Source organism: Lepidochelys kempii, chromosome 10, assembly GCF_965140285.1.
Source record: "Lepidochelys kempii isolate rLepKem1 chromosome 10, rLepKem1.hap1, whole genome shotgun sequence".
Lineage (NCBI taxonomy): Eukaryota > Metazoa > Chordata > Testudines > Cheloniidae > Lepidochelys > Lepidochelys kempii.
The window spans coordinates 49,454,567-49,473,139 of record NC_136389.1 but is presented as its reverse complement, the minus strand read 5'-3'; the positions used below and the strand labels follow the sequence as shown (position 1 = coordinate 49,473,139).

General features: G+C 42.0%; 1 protein-coding gene across 3 annotated transcripts in view; it reads left to right on the top strand.

Moving 5' to 3' along the window:
- The window catches only part of HMG20A (high mobility group 20A), a 70,943-nt gene that overhangs the window by 21,214 nt on the left and 31,156 nt on the right, over nucleotides 1–18,573 (top strand). The window contains exon 1 of one of the 3 annotated variants that reach the window (XM_073303480.1): nucleotides 15,404–15,641. The exons of the other annotated variants lie outside the window; for them this stretch is intronic. The gene's annotated coding sequence lies outside the window, so the exon portion shown is untranslated. Of the gene's footprint in view, nucleotides 1–15,403; nucleotides 15,642–18,573 lie in introns of those variants that run through there. 3 annotated transcript variants of the gene reach the window in all.

Sequence of the window (18,573 nt, the reverse complement as noted above, 5' to 3'; positions counted from 1 at the left end):
TTGGTTAGTCTCTAATGTGCCACAAGTACTCCTTTTTTCTTTTTGCTATTTCTTTTTTATCATTTTTACAGTGCAAAATTTGTAATAAAAAACAATATAAAATGAGCAGTGTAACACTTTGTATTCTGTGTTGGAATTGAAATCAATATATTTGAAAATGTAGAAAAAACATCCAAAAATATTTAATACATTTCAATTCGTATTCTATTGTTTAACGCTGTGATTAAGACTGCTATTAATCATGATCAATTTTTTTATCGCAATTAATTTTTTTAGTTAATCGCATGAATTAACTGCAATTAATCGACAGCCCTAAAAATAAATCCTCTGCAACACAGAAAAGTGTTTGTAATTTAAATAATTGATTCAGTTCTTTATTTTTCTTGTTTTGAGGTTTTTCAGAAATTTAATAATGACCCTGCTGAGTATATATTCAAATAATAGTCTCTCCTTTTCCTATTTGAACAGATGCCCAAGTAGCCAATGTGCTTGCTCTCTTTGGACATTGGGGTGGTCATAATTTAAAAGTACATATTTTTCCAGGGCATTGGCTCAGGAAAGTTTATATTTGGCATGAGGTTATGGGTGAGGGATACTATATATTATCTGGGTGCAATATTTAGGTAGAGGAGTCGCACAAAATTCTCTACAGCTTTTTAATACTGTTCTCCCCCTTGCCCCCAGCCAAACACCCCCCCCCCAATCTTGTATAAGCACAAACTGCTGCAATTATCCTGCAGTAGAAGGGAGATGGCTAGTCTCCTTTCATCAATGTGAATGATTTGATATAACCAAGCAAGGGTATTTTTAAAGGATGTTTTATCATGAGAAAGAAAAAGTTCATTTTGAATGTGGACTGAACTCACCAATTTTATTTTTAAAAGAGCGAGACCATGTTACCACAAAAAGAAAAGGAGTACTTGTGGCACCTTAGAGACTAACCAATTTATTTGAGCATAAGCTTTCGTGAGCTACAGCTCACTTCATCGGATGCACAGTATGCATCTCTAAGGTGCCACAAGTACTCCTTTTCTTTTTGCGAATACAGACTAAAACGGCTGCTACTCTGAAACATGTTACCACAGAGTATTAGAATGCAGTGCACTTTTTTTTCCTTTCAGTTAAATATGGATGACCCTTTCCAAAGGTCAGGAAACAGTTCCAGGGTGGGAGTCTGCTGTGGTGGGAGCCAATAAAGACTTGGAAAACCAAGCCTCTTTCATCAGAAGGTCAGGTTTCACCTCAGGAAGTCTATAAACGAATTACTTATTGCTGGTAAAGTTCTTTTAATAAAAAATGAATCCTTACTATTTTTACAACTTGATGTTGACTCCAACTGCCTTGGAGTTGTAACAATTTGTTTTTTTGCCTGTTTGGGAAACTCGGGAAGTCAGGAAGGGAAAAACAGATTCCTAGGCAAATATTCTACAGCCAAGAAATCTTGGAGAGTGCATGCGCGGGTGTGCGCGCGTGCGCACACACACACACACAGAGTTGTGTGCCGATGGCTTCCCCCACATCCCAGGCTCATCTACATACCTTTGCCTACACCTACAATTTCCCTCAAGACAACAGACTCCCTCTTATTGGACCACTATGGGTGAAATTTATTTCCTAATCTTTTTTCTATACAAAGGTCTCAAATTCCTCATTTCCATATTCCCAGACTCTAGCAGAAGTTTCTGTAAATCACAGTGTTAGTAGTTTTTTTGTTACGGGTCTTACTATTTTAGGTCCAGCTTCTTTCTGTATTAATTGCTCTAAGAATGGCGTAATGTCTCTTGCACCAGGTCATCATCACTATTTCAGTCCCATGCACTTGAAACAGGGTAGTGATCAAAAGTTTGTTACAAAGCCCTGGCTGTTAGGTGATATGTATGAAATGAGTTGATGACCTCACTCTAGCGCCTGAGCAGGTGTTCACATCAAAAGGATGAAGGATAGTTTTGTGTTTAAAGCCTGTGATTATATATTAAGAAATTTGGGTTCCATTCCCAACTCTGCCACAAACTTCCTGTGTGATCATAGAGAAGTCACTTTGCACCTCTGCCTTTTCACACATGTGGAGGAAAATAAGGATAATACTTACATACAGCTGTTTAAAATAGAGACTTGATACATTGTTATTTGTAGGCTTGAGATTGTCAAATAGAGAGTACTACAAAAGTGCAAAGTATTATTAGAATTTTTACTAATTAATAGGCCAAAATGTTCAAACCTGAATGCTTAAAATTAGGCTCCTAAATCCATATTTAACACCAAATATAAGTGGTCTGTATATGCAGATAGGATAAATACACATGTACATAGGAAATATGTATTTTTGTACAGCCATCTTGCACTTGTATTGTGGTTATTGCATGCCTAACCTCTCTCAAAATCTGTCTGTCTTGTTAATATAGACTCAAGCACCCTCAGTAGCTTTCGCTATGTTGGACTAGTACAGGAGCAACAGTAGACACAAGAAAAAAGAATGTATGTGGAAACTGGCATTGCTTATTTCTTAAAGATGAATAGTTTCTGACATCTAATAGAATGAGTAGCTTACTTAGTGTGAGAATCTGACTCTTCCCACATTTCATTTCCTCTAACCTTTTGCCCTGATACCCATACCAGTGCATTAAAATATCTAGTTACAAGCTGTCTTGGCTGCTTTTTGTGGTCAGGGGAGATGCTTTTATGTTGGGTCATGAAGCCAGTGGTGAATCACCCTTTGCATAGCCATTGCTTTTTCACATACTAGTCTCTGGTCTCTCATCCAAAGTATTCATCCCTCTTTGGTAAAATGATCACTAATGACTTATCTTGATGGGTATGTGTATGAGAAATCACCTTCTGCCTTCTCCAGCTATCACCATTAAGAGTTTCCATTCATAGAATCCAAGTGAGTTGGGAGCTTACTCCTGCCACAGAAGTTTTTGTGGAAATCCGAGTATAGCTTTATGGGGGGGAAAGACCTACAAATTATTATTTTAAAAGCACTTTAAACTTCTCAGTCTGGGATGTTGGGATTCCCCAACATTCTGAATTGCTGTTGTTTGTTCCTAAAACTTACATAGCATTTCAAGTCACCAAAGCACTTTGCAAACATTTAATTAATCCTTGCTACGCTTGTATGATGCTGGTAAATTTAGAACTGGGCAAACAGCATAAAAAAAACTTTAGAGACTGTTCATGTACATTTTTTAATAAATTGCTATGCCCATGGCCTTTTGTTTTTGCATTCCACAAGCATTGAAATGACTCTTACTGGCACAAATGCTCACAGAAACTGAATCTAAATTTGACTAAAAATGGCTGTGCATTTATTCAGCTGGGGAACTAACAATATCAGGTGACTTCTCTGATCACTCAAAATTAATCATAGTTTACAAAGATCTGTTTGTGATCAAGATGTTTTATTTTTGTAAAAAGCAAAATGAGGATCCTTTGTACTCAGTAAAGAATCTGAGTGGCTGCAGGAGAACATTTAAGATCTCTCTCTTTATATGATAATATACAATTTAAAAATAGAGAAGGTCACATGTTTAGAACAGGAGTCAAATTTGACTCCTAAGAGAAATTCCTAAGAAATCAGAAGTCAAGTTAATAAAAGAAAAACTTAAGCAAATGATTTTGGCAATAGCACTAATATATTTAACTTTGGATTTCATTACACTAAAGGAGTAGAAAACCTGGATTTTTTTTCCCCTTTGACTCTACACCTGGCTTGCTGTGTGACCTTAGGCAAATGACTTACATCTCCTTCCTCTGTTTCCTGCAATGATAATACTGTCCTCCCTCCCCCCATCTCATAGAGATATTTTAGGGCTTAATTAATGTTTGTAAAACAATTTAGTATCTTGGATGAAAGGTTCAATAATAGTGTAAAGTATTATTTGAGGTTTTGTTTAGTGGAATATCCAAGTCCTGGTGAATCTTGAAAAATCTTAACTATTTGGTGAAGGATAATCACAATATTCTTTTATTCTCCAGTAATGTGTACCATCTGAATTCTTAAGCATGCATGGAAGACTGAAATTCACAATTTTATGCAGGAAGTTTCCACTTGGCAGGTTGATCCAGGTATCTGGTAGAAAAGGAGTGTAATTACAATAGCTTTACTAAATTATTGTGAAAATATACTACGCCAAACACAAAATCTACTGCTTTCCCTGACCATGATGATATTTAACCCCCTCCCCAAACTAATAGTGTTTTACTCAGCTGTTTAAAAAAAAATTGACTGATTAATGACCAGCAGAATTTTGGAAGGGTGTGGTAGAGCTTTTCTAAAACCCTTTAGAAATTGATCAGGAAGTCTATTGAATTTATAGCAGATGTGGTTCTTGCCTCTGTTATTGAAGAGTTTGGTCCACTCTTTGTCTAACACTTAAGCGCTACAGCTGCACTGATGCACTGTTTTAAGTGAAGACACTCCTATGCCGACAGGAGAAGCTCTCCTGTTGACATAGCGCTGTCTACATGTGGAGTTAGTCTGATATAACTAAGTTGCTCAAAGGTATGGATTTTTCACACCCCTGAATGACCTATACTGATATAGGTCTGTAGTGTAGACCTGATCTCAGATGCTCACAATTTGGAGAAGTTCTTCAACCTAGGAATATTAGGTGGCCCATGAATGCCTTTTTCGTCGTCTTGTGGCTAGATGTTTTGACCTTGTCATTTTGAACTAGACCTTACCAAAGTAACCGGATTCTTTTAGGCTACGTTACTGTAATCTTCTTTATGTGAGACTACCATTGAAGACTACTTAAAACTACAGCTGGTGGAGAAGTGGATGCCCCCCTGTCTCAAGCAGCTGTTACTGCTTCACATATTTTGTCAATTCTTTGAAAACTGCACTTGCTTCCAGATATAATTCAAAGTGTTGACAATGATCCATAACAATCATTCCTATTACTTGTATGTTTTTCTAATCAGAGATAGAAGGGTGAGTACAAAGGTGAGTACATATCATAAAGGCTTATTATGCTTAGCTTTTGGCTTAGATTTAGGTTATTTGCAAAATCACCTCTTTTCCGATTGTGCTACTTATGGTTAGCTGGCATGAATGCTGATAATAATTAGTAATAAGAGCTCCTCAAATGAAAGTATTTGCAAAGGTGTATAAGTAATAGTATCCCCATTTTAAATGGAAACTGGGGCAGGAAGAAGTTAAATGACATTCCTACAGTCACAGTGGAAGTCAGTGGCAGGCTCAAGAACTGATCCTAGGTCTTCTAGATCTTGGTTCCTGTCAACAGCCAGCTAATAGTCACTAAATTTAAGTGTCTGGGGGTTGATATCAGGCCATTATCAATGGATGGTTTTCAACTCTGGACTTTGCTCTCCCCCCCCCCCCCCCGCACCCCTCAGCCCCCCCGCATTGGTCTGAAAGAACTTGACTTTATTGACCTTTAGGACAAGGTGCTAAATCTTCTCTCTGACAGGTCTGAAATGGGAAAGCTGAGTGAGGAACTGTGTTTTGTTTTGGGGAATATCCTTTGTGGCTTTTTTATGTGACAGAGAAATGGGCAAAAACAATGTATAGTGTTAGATTTTGTACATCCCTGAGATGTTAGGGCACATTCTATAATCACAGAATAAATTTATAAATGGGAGTCAGAATCTGTGGATCTGAAAACTTTAGAAATCCATTTCAAACATTCTATAGATGTTTAATTAGCAATTGTTACTGAAGGCCTGAGTATTAATAGCATTGTTTGAGTTTCATGCAGGGAACCAAATAACTACGGGTATGTCTACACTGCACAGTTGTCTCCAAAACTTTTGTCTTTTGGGGTACTTTTAATAATAATAAAAAAAAAGCGAAAGACAAAAGTTTGCGATTTTGTCGGGAGGAGCGCTCTCCTGCCGACAAAGCTTATGCCGCTCACGGGGCTGGTAGTATTTTGTTGGCAAAAGTGCCAACGGAATACCGCAAAAGAGTGTTCACGCTCGCTGACTTTTAGCGACAAGGCTGTGTCGACACAGCCTTGTCGCTAAAAACTGCATAGTGTAGACAAGCCCTAACTGTAGAACTCTGAGGTTTACATTTCCCCCCTTCTCATCCTGCAATCAAGCTACTTCGAAACACACTGTTAGAGCCTCTTCTGGGATTTGTTTTTTTCAGAAAGGTCCTGGTTTTGATCTTTGTGTGCTTTGGTATGATCTTCTTGGCCAGCAGCAATAACTACTCTTATTGCTACATTCATTGTTAGGGTTGGGCAAAGGGACCTTCACTTGTATAGGCTTTCTTGCTGATCTTCTAGAATCCTTAGGATTTCTCTCTAAAGTGCTGTGTATTAACAAATCAAATAGTATATACAGTCAAGTATGCTGGTCAACCTGCTTTTCCTCCATCAAATTGGAGCAATATGTTACTTGTAGAGGAGTCTGCATTTTCTCATTTGGATCAGAGCAGAGTGGTTCAATTGGAAATATACCTGTTTACTTCTGCTTGCTTTCTATTATAACTTAATAGAAAATGCTGGCAGAGGGAATCATGATATTTCTGCTTTGTCTGTGCTGAAATAAAGATCCTTTGATTTTCATTTACAGTTTACTTTGTTTTTTATGTTGTGAAATGTCTGTAGTTTTGATTTACTTATAAACTCAAGTGCACTGTGCTCTCCTCAGAGAGAAGAGCATCTTTCTTTACCCATTCTCTTCTGTGCAGTGCCTTTGAGAGCTGGTTGGTCTGGCAAGGACAGAGAAAAGACACTTCAGAGACAGAAAGTGTGGAAGGAAATTCCTCTCTATCCACCTAGGGTTGCCAAGTGTTCGGTTTTCGACCAGAACACTTGGTTGAAAAGGGACCCTGGTGGCTCTGGTTAGCACCGCTGACTGGGATGTTAAAAGTCTGGTTGGTGCGGGGCTGGCAGGCTTCCTACCTGGCTCCGCACAGCTCCCAGGAAGCAGCCGGCATGTCCCTCCGGCTCCTAGGCAGGAGGGGCAGCCATGGGGCTCCGCGCGCTGCCCCCACCCCGAGTGCTGGCTCCGAAGCTCCCATTGACCAGGAACCATGGCCAATGGGAACTGCGGGGGAGGCGCCTGTGGGTGGGGGCAGCATGTAGACCCCCTGGCCACACCTCCACCTAGGAGCCAGAGGGACATGCTGGTCGCTTCCCAGGAGCCACCTGAGGTAAGCGCCTCCTGGAACCCCACACCTCGAACCTCCTCCAGCGCCCCAACTCCCTGCCCCAACCCTGAGCCCCCTTCCAGCACCCAAACTCCTGCCCAGAGCCCACACCCCAAACCCTTGCCCCAGCTCGGAACCCCCTCCCGAACTTCAAACCCCTCGGCCCCAGCCTAGAGCCTCTTCCTGCACCTTGTACCCCTCATTTCTGGCCCTACTCTGGAACCTGCACCCCCAGCTGGACACTCACCTCCTCCAACACCCCAACCCCCTGCCCCAGCCTAGTGAAAATGAACAAGTGAGTGAAGATGGGGGAGAGTGAGCGACAGAGGGAGGGGGGATAGAAAGGCAGAGCCTCAGAGAAGTGGGGGCAGGGATGGGGCCTCAGAGAAGGGAGGGCAGCAGTGAGGCCTTGGGGGGGCAAGGGTATTCGGTTTTGTGCGATTAGGAAGTCGGCAACCTTATATCCACCAAAAGGGCTTTTGAGGTCAGATCTGGCAAAGCGATACCTAATGTTCATTTGTGGTGTTCAGCTGTGTTCACAGGCGGAGAGTTTAATTTCCAACAATAAGGCAATTTCATATTTGAACTTAGTCTTCTAATTAAAATGAGTCATCTTTTTCTTGCACTGGGGGCTCTTGCTTGCTCAGATTATGTTTTTCTTTGATGTATTGAGTATGATTTTGAGTCAATGAACATATGAGGCCATAGTATTGTTTGTTTATTTTTTTCCTATCCCACACCTAGCCTTAGGCAACAGCAACAGATCCTGGCTAATGCCACTGAGACATTTAGTCCTGGCATTGGACATATTTTCTCACTTGCAGGTTCTATCTCCATTTATTCATAAAAAGGGATATATAGTGTGCTCTATCCAGATTGTCTGCTGGATGGATTAGTGTGGTTGGCTGCACTCTAAGACCTGGCTGCACTCCTGTCTTTAAATTAAATAATTTTTACTTACTTGTAGACAAATTGGCTCTAACCAATTTAATGTTTATTTACTTCAAATAGATATATCCAATGACTTAAGAGTTTCGTACTAAACAGACCTAGAAAAATCTGCTTTAAAAAATTATCATTTGGCCTGAAGCTGTATGTTACTGCCTCATAGGAATGGTGGAACTATGAGTCTATGAAACAAAATACCACAATACTGCTGTGGTGGAAAAGTCAGTCATCCCATGCAGTTCATGCCATCATTTGCTCTCGCCTCCTCTCCTGACTCTCACCTCTACTACACTGGGGTGACTCGCTGCAGTTTATTCTAGATCAGATTTTGGATCATATAGTGATTTTCATTGTACCTAAGCACAACTTATTAAAGCTTCCATTCTTTTCTCTAAGTAGGTGATCTTTCCAGATTTTTATTAGAGAACCTTCTTTTATTCAAACTACGGACTGCCATTACAACAATTAACGCTGAGACAAAGACCGAGTAAAGAGAAAGGAAGCAGGAAAATATAGCTGAACTCTGTCTTTTGAGGGCCATTCATTTCCTTTATTCTTCATCTCTCTCCCTTTTCATCCTGTCCATCAAGCGAGACAGCAGCTCTCTCAGACGTTCACAGGATTGGCAGATGCAGTTAGTTCTTCCCTCCTTTATTCAGTAACAATGTCAAAAAGTTATATACATGATTGTAAAGTTCTTGGTGAATGTGAAGTACAAATGCCTGGCTAAGTGTTTTAAATACAAAACTACCAGGAATGCTGTAGCGCCTTGAAAGCCACAAGGCCTCTTCCTCTCTTCCCTAGTAAGAAATACAGTCCGAGATGGGGTTTGGGAGGTAGAGAATAAAAAATATTCAAAACAACTGGAAGTCAGCTCTTTGGAGCCTTGGGAGAGTATACAGCATATGTTATGAAATGTACTATGGGCTACTTAAACACGAACACCACACATTTGTTTTGGTACACGGCAGTGATAATACTGTCAGGGTCACCCTGAAGACAGCTTTAAGAGCTGTTTGGATTAAAATTTTTAACAACTTAGACTAAATAATTACGGAATAAGTCCCTTTCCCATTTCAACACAGCTCCACATCTTCACTATAACTCTCTTCACTATGGCCAACTCTGACTAGCTAACGTTTTCTATTCCTGCCATTTCACCCTGTTTGCCTTCCTTACTCCCTCCCCTCCATAATAAAGACCCTTAACTATCTTCCTGTCTCCTCTTGCATAAAGTTCAAACTCCTTGTATGATTGCTAAGGTAAAAATGTTGAAAGGGACCATTGTCCAACTAAATTGTGGATTTGAGGCTGCCTAGGGGATTTGGGCACATGATTATTGTTATTGCACATGCAAATGTAGACAAATAAGCAGGAGCAGCTTTCGCATGGGTTCACTGGTGCACACACACAAATCGTGAAAGCAAGGAGGCAAAAACAGGCAAATATACACTTCTCCCTGCCCAGTGTGGAATGGGGGGGCCTGGGTTGGAGAGTGAGCTTGTTCCTACACTCACCCTGCAGTGGCATTTCCTGTTCCATGTGATAGGGTGCAGCTCGGGGAATTGGGACTTGCCACACTGGATCATGGTGCCACTTGATCAAATCATGATGGAGGGGCGGCTGGCCCAATTTTGAGTGAGTGGTGTTATGACGTGGCACGCAGGGTCACAGCACCACTCAGGTTTGGCCAAGCCACCCTGCCATCATGATCTCCACTTTGTAAAAAGTGGACATTAGTACCAATGCAGTAAAGACTAGACTACACTCTTAAAGCTTTTGTTCAGAAAACTCCATATAGTAAACTGCATGATTCTCAACTGATGTATCTTGGAACGATGAAAGTACAAATCCACCCTGCTGGATTTTGACTCTTATTCTGTGGCTTCTAGGCATTTTAAAACTAATTCTTAGATAACTAATCCATATACATCAATTAAATGTCTTTCCAAAACAGCTACTTCCTCTCAAATCAATCAATCCCCACACTCCCACGCACACAATTCTCTAAATAAATATCTGCTCTCCTCCCTCCTCTTCTAGAAAACAGCTAGCAGCACCTAGGCCATTGTGCTCCTTGTCTCACTTTTCCTGCCCAGTTAAAGAATTAGTGGTTCTGGATTATGGTGAAAGCCAGTCCTGCAGCAATGGGTGGGGTGGCTGGACCACCTTTGGGACACAGTAAAGAGCCTACCAGCTGCCTCAATCTGAGGATATTGGCTGGGATTCTGGTGTCACAGGATGGGTGTTCAATACCTTGTACTATCCTGGCACAACCAGGAATGTGGCAGCTATACCATTGTTCTAATTCTAAGACTCTGCACAACACTACAGTTCTGTCCATATCTCATCTTTCCATTGTTCTCCACCTTGTCCTGACCACCAATTAAAACTCTTCCCTTGGGGTACCTCAAGGGACGAAGACAGTGAAAACATCTCCTTTCCCTAGGGCTTGAATCCTATCTATCAGGGGTCTTACTGCTTCAAAAAAGTGCAGATGTCTCCCCTGCTGAGCCGGTGTGTCTGCCTGAAAGGGTGTTTATTGCAGAATTGAAAATGATTAGTCTGTTGACTACATCTCAATCACACTCTGCTGCCGGTGTCCTGTGGATTAATTTAGTGTCTTATTCTGAACAGTTTCAGACAGAAAGAACTCAAGGTGGCACTAACATTTTTCTGTATAGCTTCCCAAAGCTCAACAGTAATAGACCTAGCCCTTTGCTACTCCATTATACAATAATTCTCTGCTCAGAATGCAACATAAATTGCCATACATTTAGGGATAGTAAAGGGGATACTAAACATCAGATATTTAACATATGGAAGTAAAATAGCATAATTCAGAACAGAGATGAGGCCACTGTTGCACTACTGATATTTTTCCAACAGATACAGGATTTTGTGTTTTTTTTTTTTTTTTTTAAAAACCAATTGGGATAAAAAATGTGTAATGTGAGTATAGAGCTGGGAGTGAATTAGATATAAATGTAGTCCAACACAATCTCAAGTGAGGGGCCATTCCCTGGGTTGAGAGTTGCTGTAGGGGAAAAATCTGGGTATAAAGGGGAAGTGGTGGTGAAAAATAATATCTAAGAGTGGGGTCATGGAAAAAGATCTGGAGGGTCTGTTTTGGATAGTTGGAAAGATTTATGGCAGAGGGCCCAGCTGGTCTTTCTGAGACATAATCCGCCATAGCAAATGCAAAGTTCTGGCTACTGCAGGGATATCAAAGTAGTTGGTGGAGTAAATTTTTTTCAAAGTAACACAAACAATTTAAAACTTGCTAAATAGCCCAATAAGAAGGGAAAGTATTTTTGTCTGCATTCAGATTAAAAATGCAAAGGCTGGGTTTTTTCAGGTGCCAACATTACTTCCAATTTTAATTCTAGAAGTAGTGTTTTGGGGGAGAGAAAGGAAAACGCATGTATGTAAAAGCTGTTGTTGTTGCATAGGTGGACGTTTAACTTCTCCCAAGGATTTAAAAAACAAAATTTCAAATGAGTTGACAATATTCTCAGTTACATTTTGTGTGCATTTTCTATTGTATTGCTTTTGTTCAGTGTGCACACTAATCTTTAAACATAGAAGCCCTATCCACGCTGCAAGTACTGTGGTGGTTTTGTAACTTGTTCCTGATACTCCCTCATCTGTCCCAGTTTACAACAAACATTGTTTTGAGTTGTGTTTACACTGCAGCCTTTGTACATCACAGCTGACACTGCTTGTGCATTCACATCTACCATTTCACTTAACAGTGCATTCTGGGAAAATCCAAGTAGTTATCCCATAGCCTTCACAGTGGATAGAATGCAAGGGGATATGTATACAGAGTGGTGGCATCAGCACATGGTGGCAATGTGTCTTGAAATCTCCATCTGCCCGGAGAACTGGGGAAGCAAAATTGGCCAGTTTGTGTATGTAGGCATGCTAGGGGATGGGAGGGACCATCTGCTCTGCAATAAATAGGTAGGCTGAACTCTTCAAAGGAAGATGACCATGTGCTAACAACACAGGATGCTAGTAAGGGTGGAACACTATTAGCTGCTGTCAAGGCTGATTCCCCAGTCTGGCACTTCGAGGGCAGAAGGTGGGGGCCCTCAAAGATTCTAAAAATTAATACTGGCCACTCCAGGCTTGTATTAAACTTCCAAGGTTACAGCTTTTCTCTGACCTTGGATGGGTAGATGCTGCCAACAGCCGAGTACAAAAACCCATTTGAGAACCCAGGATGGCACACTTGGGAATTCCTTCCTGTGGGGTACCTTCAAGCCCTCTCCCACCCCCACCTCCTGGGGAAGAGCTGAGAAAGAAAACAAAGGAAATCAGCTGTTGCCACCAGCTAATTAAACAACATATGCACAAACCTCTTAGGGACACAAAAATCCAATCCTGTTCTTAAAAAAGGTAAATTTTATTAAAAACAAAAAGAAAGAAAATACATCTTGAACTTAGGTTTTTTGCTAGATTTTTAAAAAAAAAATTACAAGGATTAAGCATCAAGTTAGCTTCTTGAGGTCCAGCTTAAAGGTTATAAGCAAAACAAAAGCACCTGGGGTTAGCACAGAGGAGTCCACAAGCCATAAAGAAATAAGAGATAAACCTAACCACGTCTTCCTAGACATTTCCTGATTTACTTACATATCTGGGGTTTCAAATGAGTAGTTTCTAGGTATGATCTGGTGATTTTTCATACCTGGCCCAAAGCTTTTTACAGCATAGTTCCAGCCCATCTGTCTCTCCGGGAGAACAACACAGACAAAGGGGAAGCTTTTTCCTAATTAAAAAGTTCTAGCCTTCCCATTGGCTCTTTTGGTCAGGTGCCCATTTCCTTCCTTTTACATATGGACTTTAAACCATTTACAGGTAAAGCAAGTAGAGAACAGCTACTAACAGGAGTTTAATAGCTAACTGTCTGTCTGGGTGTCCATAAAAGGGAGCTACGACCTCCCTTCATTTATCACAGCTGCTACATTCGTTAACCAAGTATTGACCATGCAGAATATGGCAACAAACCACGTTTGGAGCTTACCATGCCACTAACTGGTTATAACATTGGTTAAAAATTGTAGTGTGGTTACCTGCACTGCAGGGTGCCTTTGGTGGCTCTTTACTACCCATAGTAACAAGAGCACAAGCAGCTCATTAACTGTCACGGTGGTGGCTTTTGACCCTCAGTGTCTGGCTGAACAGATATGGAAAATTCTAACTAACTGGCTTAACTATTAGCCAATCCAGGTCAAACACACAGAGGGAAGTTTAAAAGAGCAACTTTCTGGGGAAGAGGGTTAGTAAAATGAGACCACAATGTTGGCAAGGCTTTGTGGCTACAGCTGCAAAGGTTCACACGACTGGCAGCTCTTTCATACATTCCTGGAGCACAGTGGAGATTTCCTGTAGCCGACTGGGTTGAAGGAATGGTTTGCGATTGTACTTGCTAAGCAGGCAACCTGGAGGCCTTTTTGCCTCTTATCTTGCTTCTGCTCCTGCTGGACCGAAGCAACTGGAAGAACAGGTGACAACACCAGCAGCGACAAGCAGAGGGGATAGTGGCAGGGACAGAAAGTGAGGGCCCCATTGCTGGTCCATGCTCCCCACCTCCTCAGATACTCATCATCCATCTAAATGGTGGCCACAGACACCATCCAGATCCCATCCATCCCAGCCATAGCTGACAAGTTTTGCAACTCCAAGTCCTACCCTCACCCTGCTCAGGGAAGGCTACTATGTTTATCATGAACTGAAGCTTATGGTTCTATGCAAATTATTTTAAAAACCTGCAAATTGACCCATCAAATAACTTGCATAAAGCCCCACACATGGATGGCACAACACTTAGTAGCTGTAAGTGACGTGTTGGGTAGATGGAGGACTGCAGCACCACAAAATGCCAAGAGTTTACTTCTCCAGTGACAGAAAAAGACTCTACATTTATTCTTTTATGTTGTTGGGTGTGAAAGGGACCTTCCTCTTCCCCATCGCTAGCTTCCCTCCCCTTACTACTCTCATACACAATTCTGTTTCTCTCCCATTCAATTCCATCTCCTGGTAACACACCAAAGAGATCCTGTAATAGGTGATACACCTATTAAGAGAAGCCTCTTTAGTAGGGTGCCAACCCTCCAGGATTGTCCTGGAGTCTCCTGGAATCGGCATCCATCTCCCAGTGACTATTAAAAGCAATCCAGAAGATTTTAATAGGCTATTTTAAGAAAATGACATTATGTCATGTTGGGAAAAACAGTCTCCCAGAATAGCTTCAGTCAGAGTTGGCAACCCTACTCTTTACTAATATCTGTAGGACTCTTCTTCTGTCCATGACGGACGCAAATGTACATCCTAGAAATTGGTGGAAGAGGTACCATGGCATTTCCTGCATGTAGTAGTGAAATGTTTTTCAAAAATGTCTCACTATTGCTTATACTGGCTCAGTTTCAACAGTGTTGGTGATGTTGAGAGACCTATCATTGATATTCAGGTGGCTTTTTAAGCATCACATTGTTTACTGTAGCCCAGGGCAGCTCTAATCAATATTGTGCTTAAAATGGCAGTAGTATCCCTCCAATGGGGCTCTGAACACTGATAATTCAGGTGGAGCTGAAACAGTGTTAGCAATAGTGGGAAATTTTTTAAAAATGTCTCTGGGGTAGTCAAGGCTATAAAGAAGTGAAGCTGAGTTTAAGTGGGTTCTTGTGGAGCTAACTATAGTAATGTCCTTTATATTGTTTTTTCAGTCAAACAGTAGGCCATAAAAAAAACTCCAAGAAGCTGACAGTGTTGTTTTAAATCTGTGTTCATACCTCAGACACAGTGGTATGACTTTAATCGTGTAAATAAATGCTTTGGTCAGAATTCACACTTGCAAAGCTGTACAAGTATTGTCACAGGACAGATATGTCTGTGACTAGACTATTAGATTCCCTTCTCTCTCTTCCCTCCCCCCCCCCCTTGTCAGTTTGTCCCCACATTGTTCCCCTGGATACAATAACTTCGCCCTCCCAAAATATAATTTTTTACATTTTTTAAATGAGTCTTGCTGCTCTGCCACTTTGAGGCTGACTGACCATAACACGGGGGCTGAGGGCTTGAATGCTTTCGGGCACAGAGACCACAACTGAAGGGCTAATGGCAGGACATGGCTCGAAAGCCCCAATGCTGACAAATCACCCCTGACCTACCATCCTATGCAGATTCTCATCTCTTTTCAGCCATTGTGTTGGGAACTGCATTTTTTTTCCTGTCTATTGAAACAGTTTAGAAGCTGTTGCATATTCACTAGTATTTGACCTTTTTCTTTCTTTGGGGCCTGCCTGTACACTGACTGAAGGAATTAGTATCAAAACCATATGGGTTAACTATAACAAACTTTAAAGAAGAAAGAAGTGTGTGTTCTGCTAGCTTCCTGTGTTTATGTGGTCTGCTTGTATGTTGTTAAGTTTTTGATGTCCGGCTGATTCCCCACAGATTGAAAGCAAGCTGAAGCTCTGATGCTGCTGACTGGGTCCAGATATAGAGAGTAACCTAGTCAGAAGGGTCATGATGGGCATGATGGACAGAAAAGCACTTTGTGATGGTTTGTACACCAGAAGACAGTATATAGTATCTCAAGGCATGTGTGGATTGGTGAGTGCCACCTGATTGTTGAGGCTGGGATTCTGAAGAGGCCCTTGACCTCTGGGAAAGCTGTTGGAGAGACCGTCTGCAAAACACAGAGTGCTTTCTGTGCTTCAAAGAAGACATACACAACTTTTTCATATATATAATTTTAAAATATTTATGTGCAAAGTTTGCTCTAGTTTTCTAAATACTCTTTTCTATTAGATGATTTCAGGGCTCATCTAAGATAAGATTGACAGCACTGAAGGAGGTTGCAAGTTTAATAGCTGTATGTAACACAAAGCAAAACTTCTTCATTATAGTTTATTAACTTGCTCCATTCAGAGCATCTAGTACATGGTGTAGGGCCAGGATTACATTTAGCTACTGTGCTTAACCAACTCACCAAAGGGATCAAAGAAGAATTCAGTCTCCAATTTAATTGGCTCTTGCATTCAGTGGTGGATTTAGAGTTAGTGGGGCCCTCTGCTCAGCTTCATTTTTGGGGCCCCTCCCTGGGACCCAGCCAAGAAAAAGAACATTCTCTCTTATCTCCCCCCTACCTCTGATTTTCATTCTTTTTTCTTCCTCTTCCTCCTATAAGTAATAGGAAGTAAATGAAAATAAAGTGAGGTACCTTGATTGTTTTTGTAGTCTAACTTATTTTTCCACAGACCACTTGAAAATTGCGGAGGGTCTCGGTGGACCACTTAATGATCTTTCCGAATATTGTTTGTACTGTTAGCTAACTATTGTAAAGTGCTTTGGATAAGAGCGCTTTATAAAAAAAAAAATGTAAAAAAAATTGGGATGTGGATCTGGCTAGGACTTGGGGTGCAGGGTCTGGGAGAAAGTTCGGGTGCAGGAGCAGACTTGGGGTTGGGGTGCAGGGTCTGGCCAGGAGTTAGGGTGTGGGAGGGGACTCAGGGCTGGAGCAGGGGCGTGGAGCGCTTACCTGGGGCAGCTCCCATTTGGTGTGAGGGGTGCAGGTGGGGATGTGGGGAGGGTGGGGGGGTGCAGGAGTCAGGGAGGGAAAGGGCTAGGGGTAGGGGGGTGGAGGAGTCAGGAGGTAGGGGGTGTTGGGGTGCAGCAGTCAGGGAGAGCAGGGCGTGTGAGGGGGTGCAGGAGTCAGGGCAGGGGGTGTGGGCTGGGGTCTTGGGGGTGCCCCCAGCCCCCTGCCCTGAGCGGCTCACGGCAGGGGGTTGGGGAGGGTATGTGTAGGGGGAGAGCATGGGGCTCTGCCTTTGCTGCTCCCTGCCCCAATTCCACCCCCTTCTCCAAGGCTCCACCCTCACCTCTTCTCCGCCTTCCCTCCCCCCGCCCCCATCAGTCTGTGGCCCGCTCCTCCCCCTCCCTCCTGGAGTGATCTGAGTGCGGGCAAACAGCTGTTTGGCAATGGGGGAAGTGCTTGGAGGGATGGGAATGCACAATCGGGGGTGGGGGGGGAAGGCGGGGCAGGGAGGGGCTTGGCTGCTGGTGGTGCAGCGCCTGCAGCAGGAGCCGGCAGGACCAAGCTTCTGCCCCCGCAGCTGCCTGGCCCTGGGGCCCCCTGTCATTGGGGGGGCCCCATGCCAGGGCACCCTGAGATTTACTGTAAATCCACCTCTGCTTGCACTGTCTCACAGTGCTTCATTTAAGAACCCCAGCCTTGATTTGGATGGATCATCTCCTCAGGTGAAAGGAGAATTCAGACCCTCTGTTCATTTCATTCAGGATTAAAATGCTTCACTTTACTCCACCAATGTATCCTAAGCATTTCGTATTTTAGGGGCTTTCAGATCTTTACTGCAGTCATTTTTTCTTTTTTATATGGGAGATTTTCACACTTAAGAATGGTGTTTGATATAAAGAATTCCCATAATAGTAGGAACCAATATTGGACTTCTGCCTTCCTGATTGAGCCTCTTTCTCTTACATGAATAAGATGCACTTGCCTTTTCCCATAACAGGTTTATATTAGCTAGAAACCCAAACTTTGTATTTTTAGTTACATTCAAAAGAAGAGGGTCCCTCACTCCAATCCCTTATTGAGATCATTAGGAAGGACACAGTCAAGAAAGGAGGAAATAAAATGGATTTCCAGAGGTAGAAAAACACAGGATAGGAAATAGAGAGAAGGTACTGACGCCTTTACTTCCCTCCCACCACCTTCTACCCTTACATATACTATATATACACAGAATTTTTGTGTGGAAATCTTGAAAGCATAATTTTCATTCCAGGTGGAAATTAGATTGATTTGAAGTGTCCATTTCACCTAGAACTTACATTGATCTGCTGATTAGGGAATTAACTGAATACTTACTTAAAGGAATCATAGGGTTAGAAGGGACTGCAAGGATCATCTAGTCTGCCAAGATGCAGGATTTGCTGGATTTGTTGCCAAGATGCAGGATCAGTATATGCGCAACAAATGGCCTTCTTAGCATTCAAAATAATCCAACTTTTCCACACTGATTGTAACTGTTCCTTCAAGCACCTGTTTGGTAGTGAACCTTGCATCCTGCTGCCCCTCTTTTTTAAATAATATTGCCTTACTAAGTCAGTTACTGTAGAGCTTGGGAATTTTTCAGGTCTTTTCTTGTTGTCCTTGACCATCAAGATACCCTTTTAAAAAGCTGTAAAATAGCCAGAGTGTTTAAATGTGAGACTTAGCCTGGATCTGAGTCTCTCACTTGTCTCGCTCCAATGTGGGGATTCTGTGGGTTTGTCTTCATTGCAGTGTTAACCCAGGTGATCAGCACCCAGGTCTGAGCGCCTGGGTCTGAACAGCCACACTGCAAAACTTTAGCCAAGTCACTATGTCCTCACTTGGTTTCAGAGTAGCAGCCGTGTTAGTCTGTATCAGCAAAAAAAAACTGAGGAGTACTTGTGGCACCTTAGAGACTAACACATTTATTTGGGCATAA